Source organism: Salvelinus namaycush, unplaced genomic scaffold, assembly GCF_016432855.1.
Source record: "Salvelinus namaycush isolate Seneca unplaced genomic scaffold, SaNama_1.0 Scaffold428, whole genome shotgun sequence".
Classification (NCBI taxonomy): Eukaryota; Metazoa; Chordata; class Actinopteri; order Salmoniformes; family Salmonidae; genus Salvelinus; species Salvelinus namaycush.
In genome coordinates, this window is record NW_024061118.1 from 15,883 (window position 1) to 37,936 (window position 22,054).

Below are 22,054 nucleotides of genomic sequence, written 5' to 3' on the forward strand. Positions count from 1 at the left end.
TCTTCTTCCTTCTCCTCTTTCACGACAATGTTCAGCCCCAGAGCTTCTTTCTCCGTCCAGCAGACCTCTTCTTTAACAAGAGTGGGGATGTTTAGGGAGCTCATGGTCGGAGATGTTAGCTAGCTAGTTAGCATTAGCGACTAGCCTAGCGCTAGGCAAATTTAAGACGTCTGCCTGACTAACAACGTAAATATGAAAATAAATGGGGCAACTCGCTATAAAACAGAAGTATGTCTAAAATACATAGGCAAATATGCACTGAAACAGTCTAAAAAGCTTGAATGTTTAGGCCATGTCGCCTAGCAAGCTACTGAAGTGACTGACTCGCTGTTGTTGTTGAAGTGTCCCGTCCACTAGATTATACGTCACACTGGCAGCATCGTCATCAGCTGACTGGAGTGGGTAACGCAGTATAAGGAAATATTTATTTTATTTCCTGACAAACAATTGTATTTTAAAATGTATTTCATTAAATAATATTATATTGATACGTCCAAAGGAAAGCATGTGTTGATTGATTAGTGAAGATGTGTAATGAATGAGAATTTAAACTTTACATCTAACGCTGCATTTAAGGCATTTAATTTAATTTTTCTATCTATTCAATCTAATAGTATCAGTAAAATCTGTTGAAATAAAACCATTGATAAATATACCTAACATAGTACAATCTAATAGCATCAGTAAAATCTGTTGAAATAAAACCACAGATAAATATACCTAACATAGTACATCTATTAAACAATACATCACAATACAGCAGAAATAGTTACACATTATAGAGATCCATTCCTGGATGTACAGGTCTGTTGGATAAACCTTCAGAAATAGTTACACATTATAGAGATCCATTCCTGGATGTACAGGTCTGTTGGATAAACCTTCAGAAATAGTTACACATTATAGAGATCCATTCATGAATGTACAGGTCTGTTGGATAAACCTTCAGAAATAGTTACACATTATAGAGATCCATTCATGGATGTACAGGTCTGTTGGATAAACCATCAGAAATAGTTACACATTATAGATCCATTCATGGATGTACAGGTCTGTTGGATAAACCATCAGAAATAGTTACAGATTATAGAGATCCATTCATGGATGTACAGGTCTGTTGGATAAACCATCAGAAATAGTTACAGATTATAGAGATCCATTCATGGATGTACAGGTCTGTTGGATAAACCTTCAGAAATGTCCGCTGCTGATTTCTTCCAGGTGTCCATAGCGGACACCCTGGTCCTGTGAATCCTGGCCGTGGACAAATTCTCAGTCAGAAACACAAGTCAGAACACAGCCTCTCTATTCTCTCATGTGTTTTCAGGTCCTCTGACTGGGAAAATATCTTTTCACAATGAGAGCAGTGGTATGTCTTCTCCTCCTGTGTATTAGTATGTTGGAAAGGCTTTTCTCCTGTGTGTGTTCTCTCATGCGTTTTCAGACTCACTAACCACCTAAAACTCCTTCCACAGTGAGAACAGTGGTAGGGCTTTTCTCCTGTATGTATTCTCTCATGCGTTTTCAGGTTCCCTAACTACATAACACCTGTCCAGACCCACTAGAACACACCCCCATCGTCATTAACTACATCACACCTGCCCAGATCCACTAGAACACACCTCCAGCTCCATTAACTACATCACACCTGCCCAGACCCACTAGAACACACCTCCATCTCCATTAACTACATCACACCTGCCCAGACCCACTAGAACACACCTCCATCTCCATCAACTACATCACACCTGCCCAGACCCACTGGAACACACCTCCATCTCCATTAACTACATCACACCTGCCCAGACCCACTAGAACACACCTCCATCTCCATTAACTACATCACACCTGCCCAGACCCACTAGAACACACCTCCATCTCCATTAACTACATCCCACCTGCCCAGACCCACTAGAACACACCTCCATCTCCATTAACTACATCCCACCTGCCCAGACCCACTAGAACACACCTCCATCTCAATTAACTACATCACACCTCCATCTCCATTAACTACATCACACCTGCCCAGACCCACTAGAACACACCTCCATCTCCATTAACTACATCACACCTGTCCAGACCCACTAGAACACACCTCCATCTCCATTAACTACATCACACCTGTCGTCATTAACTACATCACACCTGCCCAGACCCACTAGAACACACCTCCATCTCCATTAACTACATCACACCTGCCCAGACCCACTAGAACACACCTCCATCTCCATTAACTACATCACACCTGCCCAGACCCACTAGAACACACCTCCATCTCCATTAACTACATCACACCTGCCCAGACCCACTAGAACACACCTCCATCTCCATTAACTACATCACACCTGCCCAGACCCACTAGAACACACCTCCATCTCCATTAACTACATCAAACCTGTCCAGACCCACTAGAACACACCTCCATCTCCATTAACTACATCACACCTGCCCAGACCCACTAGAACACACCTCCATTAACTACATCACACCTGCCAAGACCCACTAGAACACACCTCCATCTCCATTAACTACATCACACCTGCCCAGACCCACTTGAACACAACCCCATCTCCATTAACTACATCACACCTGCCCAGACCCACTAGAACACACCTCCATCTCCATTAACTACATCACACCTGCCCAGACCCACTAGAACACATCTCCATTAACTACATTACACCTGCCCAGACCCACTAGAACACACCATCTCCATTGACTACATCACACCTGCCCAGACCCACACCTCCATCTCCATTAACTACATCACACCTGCCCAGACCCACTAGAACACACCTCCATCTACATTAACTACATCACACCTGCCCAGACCCACTAGAACACAGCCAGCGCATTCATCAGCACCATTTATTTTCTCTCTGTCACTTTCAACTTTTAGATAATAAAGCATTTGACCTTTCTATTGAATTAACAACAGAGGATTGGTTGATTTCCAGGTTTAATTAAGTATAATATTTAAGATGAGTTATGAGAAAAGTATCGTCCAACTCTGAGGTATCTCACTTCACCCTCAAATGTCATGTTTGAAATATACAGACAGACAGATTAAAAGTAATTTTACATTGTATAACTGTACTTCTGACAGCCAACTTTCTAACTCCGCCCATAACTTTATGACATCATAACATTCCCAGAAGGATTATTGAGTCATTGTTAGTTTTACACTGAAGACATGACTCTGCCGTTGTGCTGTAGAATTTGTGAATTTTGTCTCGTGTATAATAAGGGACTATCATTTGTCCCAACATCACAGGCCACAGACTTTGATGCAGTTAAAGACTTCCAAAAGTGTCTCCACAATTTAAGATCAACTGAGTTTTTTTAATGGGGTTTCTCCCTGTGCACCTGCCAATGTGAATCCTTTGAACGAGACAAGTTACCAGACAGGACATATTGCTAATGTTCTTCCCATTAATAACCTCAATGACAATTAACTTGTGGGCGGTGGTGGTGATGACGTCCTATTCGATGACGTCGTCCATCGGGGTTCCCCAAAAAAGAAGACGCTCTGGATTGATCACTGTAGTCAGATGTGAAGGAGGAGGTTGATCATCAGGAGTAAGATGTGAAAGAGGAGGTTGATCATCAGGAGTCAGATGTGAAGGAGGAGGTTGACCATCAGGAGTCAGATGTGAAGGAGGAGGTTGATCATCAGGAGTCAGATGTGAAGGAGGAGGTTGATCATCAGGAGTCAGATGTGAAGGAGGAGGTTGATCATCAGGAGATGAGAAGGAGGAGGTTGATCATCAGGAGTCAGATGTGAAGGAGGTTGATCATCAGTAGTCAGATGTGAAGGAGGAGGTTGATCATCAGGAGTCAGATGTGAAGGAGGAGGTTGATCATCAGGAGTCAGATGTGAAGGAGGAGGTTGATCATCAGTGAACCTCTAGGATTATGGCTGGGCTGGCGTTTCCACTTCCAGCTTGGTCATATATTTTGACACATTGAATGTTGATATTGTGAACCTATGTTATATATTTGTACCTCCTGTTTCATGAAGTGATGTCACTAAGTACTGCCCCTGCCTTATTCTAAAATTGATTCAATCATTTTTTCCCCTCATCAATCTACACAATAACCAATAATGACATCACAATACCCCATAAGACATCACATTGCCCCATAATGACATCACAATACCACATAACTACAAAGCAAAAACAGGTAAATAAATGAAAAAAATTGATTTTCTTTAAAAAACAAGGACATTTCTAAGTGACCCCAAACTTTTGAATGGTAGTGTACATCTACATGATGTATTGTTACACCATGTAGGAGCAGTATAGACCTAGTCTGTTCATTATATACATCTATATGATGTATTGTTACACCATGTAGGAGCAGTATAGACCTAGTCTGTTCATTATGTACATCTACATGATGTATTGTTACACCGTGTAGGAGCAGTATAGACCTAGTCTGTTCATTATATACATCTACATGATGTATTGTTACACCATGTAGGAGCAGTATAGACCTAGTCTGTTCATTATATACATCTACATGATGTATTGTTACACCACGTAGGAGCAGTATAGACCTAGTCTGTTCATTATATACATCTACATGATGTATTGTTACACCATGTAGGAGCAGTATGGACCTAGTCTGTTCATTATATACATCTACATGATGTATTGTTACACCATGTAGGAGCAGTATAGACCTAGTCTGTTCATTATATACATCTACATGATGTATTGTTACTCCATGTAGGAGCAGTATAGACCTAGTCTGTTCATTATGTACATCTACATGATGTATTGTTACACCGTGTAGGAGCAGTATAGACCTAGTCTGTTCATTATATACATCTACATGATGTATTGTTACACCATGTAGGAGCAGTATAGACCTAGTCTGTTCATTATATACATCTACATGATGTATTGTTACACCATGTAGGAGCAGTATAGACCTAGTCTGTTCATTATATACATCTACATGATGTATTGTTACACCATGTAGGAGCAGTATAGACCTAGTCTGTTCATTATATACATCTACATGATGTATTGTTACACCATGTAGGAGCAGTATAGACCTAGTCTGTTCATTATATACATCTACATGATGTATTGTTACACCATGTAGGAGCAGTATAGACCAAGTCTGTTCATTATATACATCTACATGATGTATTGTTACACCATGTAGGAGCAGTATAGACCTAGTCTGTTCATTATATACATCTACATGATGTATTGTTACACCATGTAGGAGCAGTATAGACCTAGTCTGTTCATTATATACATCTACATGATGTATTGTTACACCATGTAGGAGCAGTATGGACCTAGTCTGTTCATTATATACATCTACATGATGTATTGTTACACCATGTAGGAGCAGTATAGACCTAGTCTGTTCATTATATACATCTACATGATGTATTGTTACACCATGTAGGAGCAGTATAGACCTAGTCTGTTCATTATATACATCTACATGATGTATTGTTACACCATGTAGGAGCAGTATAGACCTAGTCTGTTCATTATATACATCTACATGATGTATTGTTACACCATGTAGGAGCAGTATGGACCTAGTCTGTTCATTATATACATCTACATGATGTATTGTTACACCATGTAGGAGCAGTATAGACCTAGTCTGTTCATTATATACATCTACATGATGTATTGTTACACCATGTAGGAGCAGTATGGACCTAGTCTGTTCATTATATACATCTACATGATGTATTGTTACACCATGTAGGAGCAGTATAGACCTAGTCTGTTCATTATATACATCTACATGATGTATTGTTACACCACGTTGGAGCAGTATAGACCTAGTCTGTTCATTATATACATCTACATGATGTATTGTTACACCATGTAGGAGCAGTATAGACCTAGTCTGTTCATTATATACATCTACATGATATATTGTTACACCATGTAGGAGCAGTATAGATCTACAGTAGCTAGCTGCTAATTTAGATGTAGTATAACTTGATGAAACTGCCTTAAATGTGCTGTGGTAAACATTTTTTATTCGCACTAATCAATCAACACATTCCTGTCTTTGTATGTCTCAATATAATGGTATTATTTAATTAAATCCATTTACAATAATCTTTGTCTGAAAATAAAATATGATCCTCAACTGCGTTTCCCCTCCAGTCAGCAGACGGCGATGTGCGTCTTTCAGGCGACGCTGCCAGCGTGACGTATAATCTAGTGGACGGTTCTTCATAAACAGCGCGTCAACCACCTCGGTAGCTTGCTAGCCAACATAGCCGAAAGATTCAAGCTATTTATACGCTTTCGGTGTATATTACCTGCTGTGTTTTAGACACACTTTTGTCGTATCTAATATCATTTAATATTACGTTATTTTGTATTAGTCAGCTATAGTAGCTGACTGGTTAAATTAGCTCTAGCCTAGTCGCTAATGATAGCTAGCTAACATCCCCGAACATGAGCTCCCTAAACTACTCCCCTCTCGTTAAAGAAGAGCGGGTCTGCTGGACGGAGAAAGAAGCTCTGGGGCTAAACATTGTCGTGAAAGAGGAGAAGGAAGAAGAGGATATCACAGTAAAAATAGAAGTAGAGGATGAGGCTGTTACAGTGAAAGAAGAAGAGAAAGACGTTTCAGTGAAAGAAGAGGAAGACTCGTTCAGAGTGAAAGAGGAGGAGGATGTTTCAGTAAAAGACGAGGAGGAAGAGGAAGAGGAGGATGCCGTTTTTGAAGTGAAGAAGGAAGGGGAGATTACTGTCACATTGAAAGATGAAGAGGAGGAGATAGGAGATCTGAGTAACACCAGTAAGTACCGCCTTAAATTCGTTTTTTACTTTCGATATTCGGAGTTGGCTCGTCAATACCTCTTCAACGGAGGGCCCAGGATGATGACATATGTCTAGACTCAGACGACGTAGAGAACAAGCTACCCCTTGTTTTCTCTGTTCCGTTTCCAAAAAGTTACTTAACATATATATTTGAGAAGGGTCTATCTGCTGACCGCAGACTGGGGGGCACGGTAGCGATTTTAATGTAGTGATGTTTTACTACACACCGTGCCCCCCAATAGTGCCATGTGAGAGTTGGGTTGGCTACACCAAAGATTATGGATATACTGACAAGATGTCTCTCCGCCCTAACAAGGGGAGTTGTTGTCCACAAAGCGGCACTGCGGGTTGTCTAGCTCCCGCCTATCCTTTCTTTGGATTGGTGGATACATCTTATTATTGTAATCTATTGTTTATATTCTATGAGGGTTTTTGTCGTCAACCGCCTGTATTCAATGGAGAGAGATGCTAAGCTACTAGCATGAATATGCACCGCCTGTATTCAATGGAGAGAGATGCTAAGCTACTAGCATGAATATGCACCGCCTGTATTCAATGGAGAGAGATGCTAAGCTACTAGCATGAATATGCACCGCCTGTATTCAATGGAGAGAGATGCTAAGCTACTAGCATGAATATGCATAGCGATCTGGAGACAACTCCTATAGTGTTTTTATCAAAGTTGTCGGTATGTCACGCGTCCACATAACAACTTAAGCATTACGAAACTTCTGTTGGTTCAAGTAAACCTCACGTAGCAAATATGCCATTCATTTTGTTGTTGACCAAATTCGACACTTTCCACATTGGGTTGATAATGGTTTCCACTTGGATACAACCTACTGTAGCCTACTGGCATGACCTAGAGAGATACAACCTACTGTAGCCTACTGGCATGACCTAGAGAGATACAACCTACTGTAGCCTACTGGCATGACCTAGAGAGTTACAACCTACTGTAACCTACTGGCATGACCTAGAGAGATACAACCTACTGTAGCCTACTGGCATGACCTAGAGAGATACAACCTACTGTAGCCTACCCGCGGGCCAGAGTTTGACACCCATGCTCTAGGTCATGCCAGTAGGCTACAGTAGGTTGTATCTCTCTAGGTCATTAAATTTGGCCCGCGAGACAATACCAAATTACTACTAGAGCTGGCCCGCCGGTATTATACAGCGCATTCACCGCTAATACTACGAATCCCATAATGCTCTGCTGTTGTTTTCGCGCGCCAATCAGGACAGGACCCAGAAACGCCCTCTCCTCTGTGACAGTAGTCATAGCAACATAGACGCTACAACTGTCAGCGCGCTATCCCTTCCCAAAAATGGCGAAAAGAAAGGCAGAAAACAGGAGCTTTCTGGACAAGTGGGAGGCAGAATATCTGTTTACATATGTAAAAGACAAACCTGTTTGTCTTGTTTGTGGAGTCAACGTGGCTGTAAGTAAGGAGTACAACATTAAACGACACCATGAAACGAAACACAATGACAAATACAAGGACCTGGACATGACTCAAAGAAGCCAGAAAGGAGAGGAGATGAAAAGAAGTTTGGTTTCACAACAGAATATGTTCAAAAAAGCCACATCACAAAGTGAGGCTGCTGTAAAGGCTAGTTGTATAGTGGCAGCAGAGATCGCAAAATCAGCCCGGCCCTTTAATGAGGGAGAGTTCGTGAAAAAGTGCATGTTATTATTACTAGCTCCTTTGAACAGTCCTAATGAGATGTTCTATGTATTATAGTTTGTGACCTCGTATGCCCAGAGAAAAAGCAAGCATTTTCAAACGTGAGCCTGAGCAGGAACACAGTAGCTGATTGCACATGTGATCTTGCCACCAATCTGTATGACCAGTTGATGGAAAAGGGAAAAGATTTCGTTGCGTTCTCCCTCGCTGTGGATGAGAGCTGCGACGCATCTGATACTGCTCAGCTGTCAGTCTTCATCCGTGGAGTGGACTCAAATCTGTGTGTTACGGAGGAGCTATTGGGATTCAAATCAATGCATGGCACAACCACAGGAAAGGAAATCTTTGAGGAGGTTTCCAAATGTGTAACTGAAATAAAGCTGCCGTGGGATAAACTCGTTGGATTAACGACAGATGGTGCGCCAGCGATGTGCGGTAAAAAGAGTGGACTGGTGGGCATGGTTCGGGAGAAGATGCGGGAAGAGAACTGTGCAGGTGAGCTAACTGTTTACCACTGCATCATACATCAGGAATCACTGTGTGCCAAAGCCCTAAAGATGGAACATGTTATGACCACAGTAACACAGGTAGTTAACTTTATAAGAGCCAAAGGTCTGAATCACCGCCAGTTTAAATTTTTTCTAGAGGAGTGTGGTTCGGAATACGCAGACGTGCCGTATCACACAGAGGTGAGATGGCTAAGCAGAGGAAAAGTACTGAACAGATGTTTCGAGCTGCGTGAGGAAATATGTCAATTCCTGGAAACCAAAGGGAAGAATACAGCAGAGCTCCGGGAGCAAAATTTTCTGTGTGAGCTGGCCTTTCTCTGTGACATCTCGAGCCATCTCGATGCGCTGAACCTGCAGCTTCAGGGGCGTGGGCGCATCATCACAGACATGTACGCTGCAGTGAGGGCCTTTAAAACTAAACTGTGCCTGTGGGAGAATCAGATGCTGCAAGGAAACCCTTGCCATTTTCCCTGCTGCCAAACCATAAAAGCGCAGATCTCTACCGCCGTGTTCCCATGCGCACAGTTTGCTGAAAAACTCAGTGTTCTCGCCGCTGAGTTTAGCCGGCGATTTGCCGACTTCGATGTCCAAAAAATGTAGGTTTGAACTGCTTAGTAATCCCTTCGCAGTTGATGTGCAAAATGCACCAACCAACATCCAAATGGAGCTGATTGAACTCCAGTGCAACGACACGCTGAAGTCAAAGTATGATGCTGTGGGCGCCGCACAATTTCCACGATTCATCCCTGACACAATGCCTCAGCTCCGCACCCAAGCTGCTCAGATGCTCTCCATGTTCGGCAGCACTTATCTATGCGAGGAACTTATCTCCTCGATGAAGATGACCAAAACAACTCACAGGAGACGTCTGACTGATGAACACCTTCGCTCGATACTGAGGATTTCTTCAGCTCAGAGCCTGAGCCCAGACATTGATGAACTAGCATCCAAGAAGAGATACCAGGTATCTGGCTTGGGCCCATCAGATTAGATCAGTGTGCAATAATTAACGTTTTCTTTGTGCACTTTTTCTTGCTACAAGGCATGGGCTTGAATGGTTGATTAATTTATTATCATTTTATTTGTAAAATGATTAGCCAGTGGAAAAAGTTTATTTTGGTATTTAAATCAGAAGGCTGCAAATAGAAAAGAGGCATACGATTTTTATTTAAATTTTATTTATTTAATAAATGAATGACATTGATGTGTTTTTTTCATTTGAAATTCGATTTTGCATGTCTCCACTATTAAATTATATATTGTATGGTAATAAGTGATGCTTGTTCCATATTCAATGTTAAAGCAAAACTTGTTTGGGTCCATATTAAAAGGTTAATTTGTTCAATGTTGGCCCGCGAATTTGTTCAGGTTTTACATTTTGGCCCACTGGATATTTGAGTTTGACACCCCTGACCTAGAGAGATACAACCTACTGTAGCCTACTGGCATGACCTAGAGAGATACAACCTACTGTAGCCTACTGGCATGACCTAGAGAGATACAACCTACTGTAACCTACTGGCATGACCTAGAGAGATACAACCTACTGTAACCTACTGGCATGACCTAGAGAGATACAACCTACTGTAACCTACTGGCATGACCTAGAGAGATACACCCTACTGTAACCTACTGGCATGACCTAGAGAGATACAACCTACTGTAGCCTACTGGCATGACCTAGAGAGTTACAACCTACTGTAACCTACTGGCATGACCTAGAGAGATACAACCTACTGTAACCTACTGGCATGACCTAGAGAGTTACAACCTACTGTAACCTACTGGCATGACCTAGAGAGATGCAACCTACTGTAACCTACTGGCATGACCTAGAGGGATACAACCTACTGTAGCCTACTGGCATGACCTAGAGGGATACAACCTACTGTAGCCTACTGGCATGACCTAGAGGGATACAACCTACTGTAGCCTACTGGCATGACCTAGAGAGTTACAACCTACTGTAGCCTACTGGCATGACCTAGAGAGATACAACCTACTGTAACCTACTGGCATGACCTAGAGTTACAATCTACTGTAACCTACTGGCATGACCTAGAGAGTTACAACCTACTGTAACCTACTGGCATGACCTAGAGAGATACAACCTACTGTAGCCTACTGGCATGACCTAGAGAGATACAACCTACTGTAGTCTACTGGCATGACCTAGAGAGTTACAACCTACTGTAACCTACTGGCATGACCTAGAGAGATACAACCTACTGTAACCTACTGGCATGACCTAGAGAGTTACAACCTACTGTAACCTACTGGCATGACCTAGAGAGATGCAACCTACTGTAACCTACTGGCATGACCTAGAGGGATACAACCTACTGTAGCCTACTGGCATGACCTAGAGGGATACAACCTACTGTAGCCTACTGGCATGACCTAGAGAGTTACAACCTACTGTAGTCTACTGGCATGACCTAGAGGGATACAACCTACTGTAGCCTACTGGCATGACCTAGAGAGTTACAACCTACTGTAACCTACTGGCATGACCTAGAGAGATACAACCTACTGTAACCTACTGGCATGACCTAGAGAGTTACAACCTACTGTAACCTACTGGCATGACCTAGAGAGATGCAACCTACTGTAACCTACTGGCATGACCTAGAGAGATACAACCTACTGTAACCTACTGGCATGACTTAGAGAGATACACCCTACTGTAACCTACTGGCATGACCTAGAGAGATACAACCTACTGTAGCCTACTGGCATGACCTAGAGAGTTACAACCTACTGTAACCTACTGGCATGACCTAGAGAGATACAACCTACTGTAACCTACTGGCATGACCTAGAAAGCTAAAGTTGTTCAATTCCTGGATTTTAAATGAACATTATCCATAATAAAGATAATTTGTGTCTTCCTATCCACAAGTGGGATCCATCTCCTTTGTCGTTCCTTCTACACCAATAACAGACAACTACTATGGGATCCATCTCCTTTGTCGTTCCTTCTACACCAATAACAGACAACTACTGTGGGATCCATCTCCTTTGTCGTTCCCTCTACACCAATAACAGACAACTACTATGGGTCTCCCAATCACGGCCTGATGTGATGCAGCCTGGATTCGAACCAGGGACTGTAGTGACGCCTCTTGCACTGAGATACAGTGGCTTAGACCGCTGCATCCGTGTGTGTGTTTAACTTTTTAACTGTACTAGAATGCTTAAAAGGCCGCTAAAATTTTAAATATCGGTTATCGGTATCGTTTTTTGGGGCAAGGAAAATATTGGCCAAAAATGATATATCGGTGCATCCCATTCTAAAAATGTTTTTTTTTTTTTTTACCCTCATCAATCTACACACAATACCCCATAATGCCATCACAATACCCCATAATGCCATCACAATACCCCATAATGCCATCACAATACCCCATAATGCCAAATCAAAAACAGGTTTAGATTTTTTGCAAATGTATTAAAACGATTCCCCAGGATAACTAGTCTCAGAGTAATGTTAGATCCCAGGATAACTAGTCTCAGAGTAATGTAAGATGTAAGATCCCAGGATAACTAGTCTCAGAGTAATGTTAGATCCCAGGATAACTAGTCTCAGAGTAATGTAAGTCTCAGATAGTTTTAACCCATTACAGTCTAAGCCCTGTCTGAGGGGGAGGTTCTTCTAAGCTATATGGAAGTGTTTTAAGGTTTAAACAACATGAAGGGCTTCCCCTGTATTGTACTGTTTTATAAGGTTATACCAAGGATCATTTTGCTATTTGATTTTGAACTGTAAGACCCATGGAAGTATCAACAAAAAATATTTGTCCATACTGCTATAACCCATAGTAACACATTGGATAACATTCACAACATGGAACAACAGTAACCATAGTAACACATTGGATAACATTCACAACATGGAACAACAGTAACCATAGTAACACATTGGATAACATTCACAACATGGAACAACAGTAACCATAGTAACACATTGAATAACATTCACAACATGGAACAACAGTAACCATAGTAGTATTGTTTCTCCCAGAACATCTAAAGGAAGTTTGTTCTGAAGTGTCTGTCTTATATCTAAGAGATGTAAAAAATTATATCTATTTTTTTTACATGTCTTTAAGTCTTTAACCCCCTTTTTGTCACTTGTCTTTCCACATTTTGTTACGTTACAGCCTTATTCTACAATGGATTAAATAAATAAAAATCCTCATCAGTCTACACACAATACCCCGTAATGACAAAGAGAAAATAGGTTTGGAGAAAAAATGTCACATTTATTAAAAATAAAAAACAGAAATACCTTATTTACATAAGTATTCAGACCCTTTGCTATGAGACTTGAAATTGACCTCAGGTGCATACTGTTTCCATTGATCATTGTTGAGATGTTTCTACAACTTGATTGGAGTCCACCTGTGGTAAATTCAATTGATTGACATGATTTGGAAAGGCACGCACCTGTCTGGCTACCACAGCGTTCTGAAGCGATACGCCATCCCATCTGGTTTGGCTTAGTGGGACTATCATTTGTCAACAGGACAATGACCCAACACACCTCCAGGCTGTGTAAGGGCTATTTGACCAAAAAGGAGAGTGATGGAGTGCTGCACCAGTTGACCTGGCCTTCACAATCACCTGAACTCAACCCAATTGAGATGGTTTGGGCTGAGTTGGACCGCAGAGTGAAGGAAAAGCAGCCAACAAGTGCTCAGCATATTTGGGAACTCCTTCAAGACTGTTGGAAAAGCATTCCAGGTGAAGCTGGTTGAGAGAATGCCAAGTGTGCAAAGCTGTCATCAAGGCTAAGGGTGGCTACTTTGAAAAATATAAAATATATTTTGAATTGTTTACCACTTTTTGTTGGTTACTACATGATTCCATAGTTTTGATGTCTTCTCTTATTCTACAATGTAGATAAAATGTTAAAACAAATAATTATAACCCTTGAATGAGTAGGTGTGTCCACTCGTTTGACTGGTGATGTATATCTCATGAATGTCATGAATGTTTTTACATTCAGTTACATGAAGTCACTTTCCTACCACTTCTTCCATAGTCAAACATGTAAGGAAAGATTTTTTTAAATCAAAGGGGATGCTGTCAAAAATGTATTGAATTCAAATGGATTTACCCAGCCTACAAAGCACTACAGCCACTGTGATGACCAGTTCTGCTCTTTTATTGAGGGATCTAGTCTAGATTAAACTTCATAGGAAGACAGTTTTATCATGTGGAGGTTTCATTTAGGTCTGTGTTAAACGACATACTCTGTGTGTCTTTGCAAGGAGAGAAACCAGACTCTCACTCTGACAGCGGGAAGAGTCCTTCAGGGGAACCAGACCCAGAGACGCCCAAACCAGCGAGACAACACCACTGCTCCCACTGTGAAAATAGTTTTTGCTGGTTAGGGAGCCTAAAACTGCATGAGAGGACACACACAGTAGAAAAGCCTTTCCAATGCTCCCAGTGTAGAAAGAGTTTTGCTGTGTTAGCTAACCTGAAAAGGTACAAGAGAATACACACAGGAGAAAAGCCTTATCACTGTTCCCAATGTGGAATGAGTTTTAATCAGGATGGGGACCTAAAAGCTCATAATTGGAAACACACAGGAGAAAAGCCTTTCCAATGTTCCCAGTGTGAAAAGAGTTTTACCATGTTAACTAACCTGAAAAGGCATGAGAGAATACACACAGGAGAAAAGCATTTTCTGCTCCCAGTGTAAAAATAGATTTTCACAAATGGCGTACCTTAAAGCTCATGAGAGGATACAGAGGAGAAAAGCCTTTCCAATGCTCCCAGTCTGGAAAGGGTTTTACCTGGTCAAGTAGCCTGAAGGAGCATTAGAGGATAAACACGGTAAAAGTCCTACCACTGCTTTCTCTGTGGAAGAACATTCAGAGATCCTGAAATCAAATGAGAGAATAGAAAGGCTGTATTCTGACTTATATTTTTGACTGAGAATTTGTGTTTTTTGTTTGTGCCACATTAAATCATATTGTGTATGATTACACCTGTCTATATAATGTCCAACAGTTGACAATGCATGTCAGAGCAAACACCAAGCAATGAGGTCGAATAAATTGTCCTTAGAGCTCCGAGACAGGATTGTGTCGAGGCACAGATCTGGGGAATGGTACCAAAAAATGTCTGCAACATTGAAAGTCCCCAAGAACACAGTCATTTTTTAATGGAAGAAGTTTGGAAGACTCTTCCTAGAGCTGGCCACCCGGCCAAACTACGCAATCGGGGGAGAAGGGCCTTTGTCAGGGAGGTGACCAAGAACCCGATGGTTACTCTGACAGAGCTCTAGAGTTCCTCTGTTGAGATGGGAGAACCTTCCGGAAGGACAACCATCTCTGCAGCACTCCACCAATCAGACATTTGTGGTAGAGTGGCCAGACGGAAGCCACTCCTCAGTAAAAGGCACCTGACAGCCCGCTTGGAGTTTGCCAAAAAGGCACCTAAAGGACTCTCAGACCATGAGAAACAAGATTCTCTGGTCTGATGAAACCAAGATTGAACTCTTTGGCCTGAATGCCTTTTGGAAACCTCCAAGCTGGCTATCATGTGCCTTTTATTAAGGTATATACATATAGATATATATATATATATATATATAGTCTGTTCAACCTCTCTTTCGTATCGTCCGAGATTCCTAAATATTGTAAAGCTGCCATGGTCATCCCCCTCTTCAAAGGGGGAGACACTCCAGACCCAAACCTACAGACCTATATCCATCCTGCCCTGCCTTTCTAAGGTCTTCGAAAGCCAAGTTAACAAACAGATTACCGACCATTTCGAATCCCACCGTACCTTCTCCGCTATGCAATCTGGTTTCATAGCTGGTCATGGGTGCACGTCAGCCACGCTCAAGGTACTAAACGATATCATAACCGCCATCGATAAAAGACAGTACTGTGCAGCCGTCTTCATCGACCTGGCCAAGGCTTTCGACTCTGTCAATCACTGTATTCTTATCAGCAGACTCAACAGCCGATAAGAACAACCTATCAATCAACAACCGATCGCTGCCCACACCCGCCCGACTAGCATCACTACTCTGCACGGTTCTTTCTTAGAATATGTGGACAACTATAAATTTCTCGGTGTCTGGCTAGACTGTAAACTCTCCTTCCAGACTAATATTAAGCATTTCCAATCCAAAATTAAATCTAGAATTGGCTTCCTATTTCGCAACAAAGCCTCCTTCACTCACACTGCCAAACACACCCTCGTAAAACTGACTATCCTACCGATCCTTGACTTCGGCGATTTCATTTTCAAAATAGCCTCCAACACTCTACACAGCAAACTGGATGCAGTCTATCACAGTGCCACCCGTTTTGTCACCAAAGCCCCATATACCACTGCTCTCGTCGGCTGGCCCTCGCTACATATTCGTCGCCAAACCCACTGGCTCCAGGTCATCTATAAGTCTTTGCTAGGCTGCCTTAACTCAGATCACTGGTCACCATAGCAACACCCACCCATTGCACGCACTCCAGGAAGTATATCTCACTGATCATCCACAAAACCAACACCTACTTTGGCCACCTTTCCTTCCAGTTCTCTGCTGCCAATGACTGGAACGAAGTGCAAAAATTGCTGAAGTTGGAGACTTATATCTCCCTCACTAACTTTAAGCATCAGCTATCTGAGCAGCTTACCGATCGCTGCAGCTGTACACAGCCCATCTGTAAATAGCTCATACAACTGCCTACCTCATCCCCATGTTTTATTAACTTTTTTTGCTCTTTTGCACACCAGTAATTCTACTTGCACATCATCATCTGCACATCTATCACTCCAGTGTTAATTTACTAAATTGTAATTACTTTGCTACTAAGGCCTATTTATTGCCTTACCTCCTTACTCCATTTGCAAACACTGTATATAGATTTTTCTATTGTGTTATTGACTGTACGTTTGTTTATCCCACGTTTAACTCTGTTGTTTTTGTCTCACTGCTTTGCTTTATCTTGGTAGGTCACAGTTGTAAATGAGAAATTGTTCTCGACTGGCCGACCTGGTTAAATAAAGGTGAAATACAAAGAAATCTCAACTTTATTAGCAACACCCAAATGTATACTGTCATTAACGCGGTTCTTCAATAATTACACATAATTCTTAATACTGTAGCACACATTTATATTAAGCAGAACATTCAAACGAGCCTTACAATTATAATCCAAAGTAGTGTGAAATGTACTCATAAGCAACCTGGAAATAGAGGTTACTCCCCTGAGTTTTTCCCCATTCACATTCAGAATACATTGTGAAAAACTAAAAGCTTTGCTCACCATTTTTGCTCCAGGCAGATATACTACATCCATAACTTGTGGTTTCCTCATTACCAGATATACTACATCCATTACTATCGGTTTCCTCATTAGCAGAGAGATGTTTATGCAATCAAATTGTGTGCGCATCGCCCTCGTGCCGCAATTTTATTAAACACAGAAAGGGCCCTATATTGGACACCAAAAGTCGTCTGGCACACTGCTTAGAGTTTCAACAACATGAATAACTTATTTCTACTCTACAATCATCGATGTTACTACTAAAATATGACTAATCTTGCTCATTTTGAGACAATTGTCAAATAATTTTAACATTCATTACAGACGTCAATTGTTGTACAACATCATGGCTACGCTGTTGGCATCACCTTTTACAGTGGATTTCCACTGTTGTTGACCTTTAATCATCTGACTTTGTTGTTCGCACAGGAGAGATACGGGACTATCGTGGATCCTCTGGGGAGCCTCAACAACCTCATGATGCTGACGAGGCAGAGAAGAGTCTCTCCAGATCAGAACGCCTCAATAAACACCTGCAGAGATCCACAGGGAAGAGAACTCACTGCTGCTCTGACTGTGGGAAGAGTTTTTGTCAATCTAGTGATCTGACAGTGCACCAGAGAACACACACAGGAGAGAAATCTTATAGTTGTAGTCAATGTGGGAAGAGTTTTACTACATCTAGCAATCTGACTATACACCAGAGAACACACACAGGAGAGAAATCTTATAGCTGTGATGAATGTGGGAAGAGTTTTACTACTTCTGGCTATCTGACAGTGCACCAGAGAACACACACAGGAGAGAAACCATATAGCTGTGATCAATGTGGGAAGAGTTTTAGTCAATCTAGCAATCTGACTAAACACCAGAGAACACACACAGGAGAGACACCATATAGCTGTGATCAATGTGGGAAGAGTTTTAGTCAATCTGGAGAACTGACAGTGCACCAGAGAATACACACAGGAGAGAAACCGTTTAGCTGTGATCAATGTGGGAAGAGTTTTTCTTCTTCTGGCTATCTAACTATACACCAGAGAACACACACAGGAGAGAAACCTTATAGCTGTGGTCAATGTGGGAAGAGATTCGCCTCATCAGTAAAACTTAAAATACATCAAAGACATCACACAAGAGAGAAACCATATGGCTGTGCACAATGTGGAAAGAGTTTTTTTACATCTAGCCATCTGACTGCACATCAGAGAACACACACAGGAGAGAAACCATATAGCTGTGATCAATGTGGGAAGAGTTTTGTTCGATCTGACCAGCTCACAGTGCACCAGAGAATACACACAGGAGAGAAACCGTTTAGCTGTGATCAATGTGGGAAGAGTTTTACTACATCTGGCTCTCTGACTTTACACCAGAGAATACACACAGGAGAGAAATCTTATAGCTGTGGTCAATGTGGGAAGAGTTTTGTTCGATCTGGAGATCTGACAGTGCACCAGAGAATACACACAGGAGAGAAACAGTTTAGCTGTGATCAATGTGGGAAGAGTTTTGTTCGATCTGGCCATCTGACAGTGCACCAGAGAACACACACAGGAGAGAAGCCTCTTAGCTGTGACCAGAGATAATCTGATAAAAGATCTCTGATCAAATATCAGAAAATGTATATATGAAGGAGTTGTGTCATGATATCAATGAATTAATGTCACAATGTAGAATGTTTTAACATTGTAGTAGGAGTGTTTTAATGTCTCAATGTAGAATGTTTTAATATATAGTATATAAATATACTCTGCAGTCAGTCAGTCAGAATGTCACAATGTAGAACCCTAAACATTTGCCCCCTTATCAATTGATTTCAACATGATATGGATATTAGGCTCATTGGGGGAAATCCAGGCTCTGAATTGAAAGAGTACTATTTATGTGATTCAACACAGTGACTAACAAAAAAAGAGTTGTCCTCTAACCAGTGATGTACACATTATTCCCAGAATCAACTGATTTCAACATAATATCGATGAGTGATGACAAATAAGTGTTGTGTTCCTTTGTTTAGCGACCCCTAAATTTAAATGCATCACTCCAATATGTAGCTGACTGTCTTCTGCAGGTTGTCCTCTAACCAGTGAGCTAAAATATATCTCCCTTTTCCATGTTTTTTAGTTGTGTTAGTTTCAACAGCACATACAACCTGATTTCCCCCATAATCGATATCAGTGATTTATTGCTACTTGTCAAAACAACAGTGTTTCTAGTGCTTGTGCAGTTTATAAGGAGCTTGTTTTAAAAAAAGACAATTATTGTGGCAGATGTTTGTGTATATACCACATGTTAGGTTTTCAATTTATCCCAAACTGTTTCTGCATATTGGTTATTGATTTGGACACGTTAAAACTATGTTTTGACATTGGGCTATCCCACTTAGCAAAATGTAATTGAAAAGCCGTTGAAAATAATACTATGCAATCAAATATTTCATATAACATTTAGTAATGAAAATTATTCATGCAACCAACTGATAATTTTTTTGTACAATTATATTGACATTGTTGCCCTGTTTTTAGAAAATCAAGGGTCATTCTCACATGTGCCAAACCAAATGTACTAGAGCATGACATTGGGGACTGGGCCCCGATCCAACAACATGCCTATCGAGTGAACTCTGAAAAGAGAGAGAAGCTCCGCAGTGAGGTGGAAAGTTACTACGGATATTGCAGGAGTTTCCTCTTGAAATCAGACATGTCTGTGGTGAGAACAACCTGGGGCCTGTTGCACAAAAGTAGAATTAAGACATCCGGGATAAATGACTCAGCTGAGCTCAATGAAGCCAAAACATGTGCGTCCAGGCTTAATTGGTTGCACAAAGACCAAGCCAGGATGAGCAGACACGGATTCATTAAGCCAGGTGAAACCAATCCTGGATAGGTGCGCGCTCACGGCTCACTCAAATAGACCCCGCCACAGATCACAGATTAACTGATTTACCATGGCAACTAGAGCCGCGTACTTTTCCCCGTCGGAAGCACAAATCCTCATGGAGGCATACGAGGAGGTAAAAGATATAATTAAGAAGAAAGGCAACACCGCCACAGTGATAAAGCAAAGAGAAAAAGCGTGGCAAAGTATTGCAGACCGCCTGAATGCGTAAGTAGTGCACAATTACACAGTCACCGCTCCGCTGAAACATCACAATTACAATTCAAATATTTAATTCACATCTCCAAAAATGCAGTTGTACTGTAATTATGAAACGGTTAAATTTTTAATTGAAATGCACTGCAGATATGAGTGAAATTGTGTAAAGTAACTCCATCACACTGTATAAAGCTATGATACATTTTTTGATATTTTTACTGAAAACAAGACAAAAATACCAAGTAATTTTTTGCAGTGTGACTCCATTAAATGTGTGTGTGTGTGTAGATTAAACATGAACGGGCCAAAACGGACATGGCAGCAGGTCAAAATCAAATACAAGAACATTCTGCAGAATGGTATGGTCCCTGACTAATATTTAACAAAGCACAAGCATATATTGTACCCAGAAGGTGCCTGCTCACACATTGTCTGTACTGTTTTAGCAGTGAAAAAGAATACCCACAGACAAGGCACGGGTGGTGGGTCACCAAAGGCTGACCTTACCCCAGCAGAGGACATGGCCTTGGAGCTAAATAAAGGCAGGCCCGTCTTAGAGGGGATCCCTGGGGGGAAAGAGACGAGCATAGGTTCCTCCCAAGATGCCACCCGCTTCATTCAAGGTATGTCCTTCCATCTCTACATGGGATACAACCACATTCATATTGAATCAATTTGGACTGTCTGACTTTGGTTTACCTATTGCCTTGCAGTGTCTGGCAGCACTGTGTTCCTGTTAGAGCCACCAGCACAAGCACCAGACGATGCTGATCCAGTGAGTACTCCATCAAAGGCATACTGTAGGCCTGGCATGTCTTGTCTACTAGCTTCAATATGAATCCGATTAAATGTGATAGGGTGAAGGCCCCAGTGCAGCAGAAAAGCACATGATGAAGACGATGATGAGGAGGAGACCATCTCTCTGGATTCCAGAAGGCATGAGGTATCATGTTAAGACTGTGAAAGTACTATTTACTCTACAATGGTGAGGAGTCCTCATCAAAATCAAAAAATCGAATTTCTTTTACAGGACCCAGATGCTATACAGTGGGAAAACCAGCCTGGCAACATAGTGCGTATTAATAAAAGGACACCACATCCTGCCAAATTCCAGCTGCGCTAATTGTATTGTGTTCACAGAGCTCACAAGCTATCAGAAAGTTGTATGGCAACCACCTCCGGCGCCAAATAGAACTGGCAGACATAGACATTCAGTACAAGAAGAAAAAGATGGAAAATCTTGCACTGGAGTCCGAAATAAAAAAGAGGACAATTAGGAAACTGGACCTTGAAATAAAAAAACTTGAGAGGGAGGTGAGATATGCCTTCAATGTACACTGTATGCTAACTGTAACACAAATGTATTAATCATTATTTTTCTTTCCTCCCCCAGCTCCAAGAAGATGACACAGCTCAAAATAAAAATTAGGTATATTCTCGTAAAGTCAAGTGAGCCATGACATATGAGCTCTTATTGTGAGCACACAGGACGGTGGCATCTTTCTAAGGTTTTTTTTATTTTCCCAGCAATCAGTACAACCAAGTCATCGTTATAAGGCATCGCCCTCTTTTGCCCACCCCCCCAGCACCAGGTGTGGCCACTAGCCTATATGAAGGCCCAAAATTGTGTGTTCCTTTCT

General features: G+C 41.5%; 1 pseudogene; it reads left to right on the forward strand.

Moving 5' to 3' along the window:
- The first annotated feature begins 8,155 nt into the window (after positions 1–8,155).
- LOC120041264 lies at positions 8,156–10,169 on the forward strand (annotated as a pseudogene).
- Positions 10,170–22,054: the final 11,885 nt, after the last annotated feature.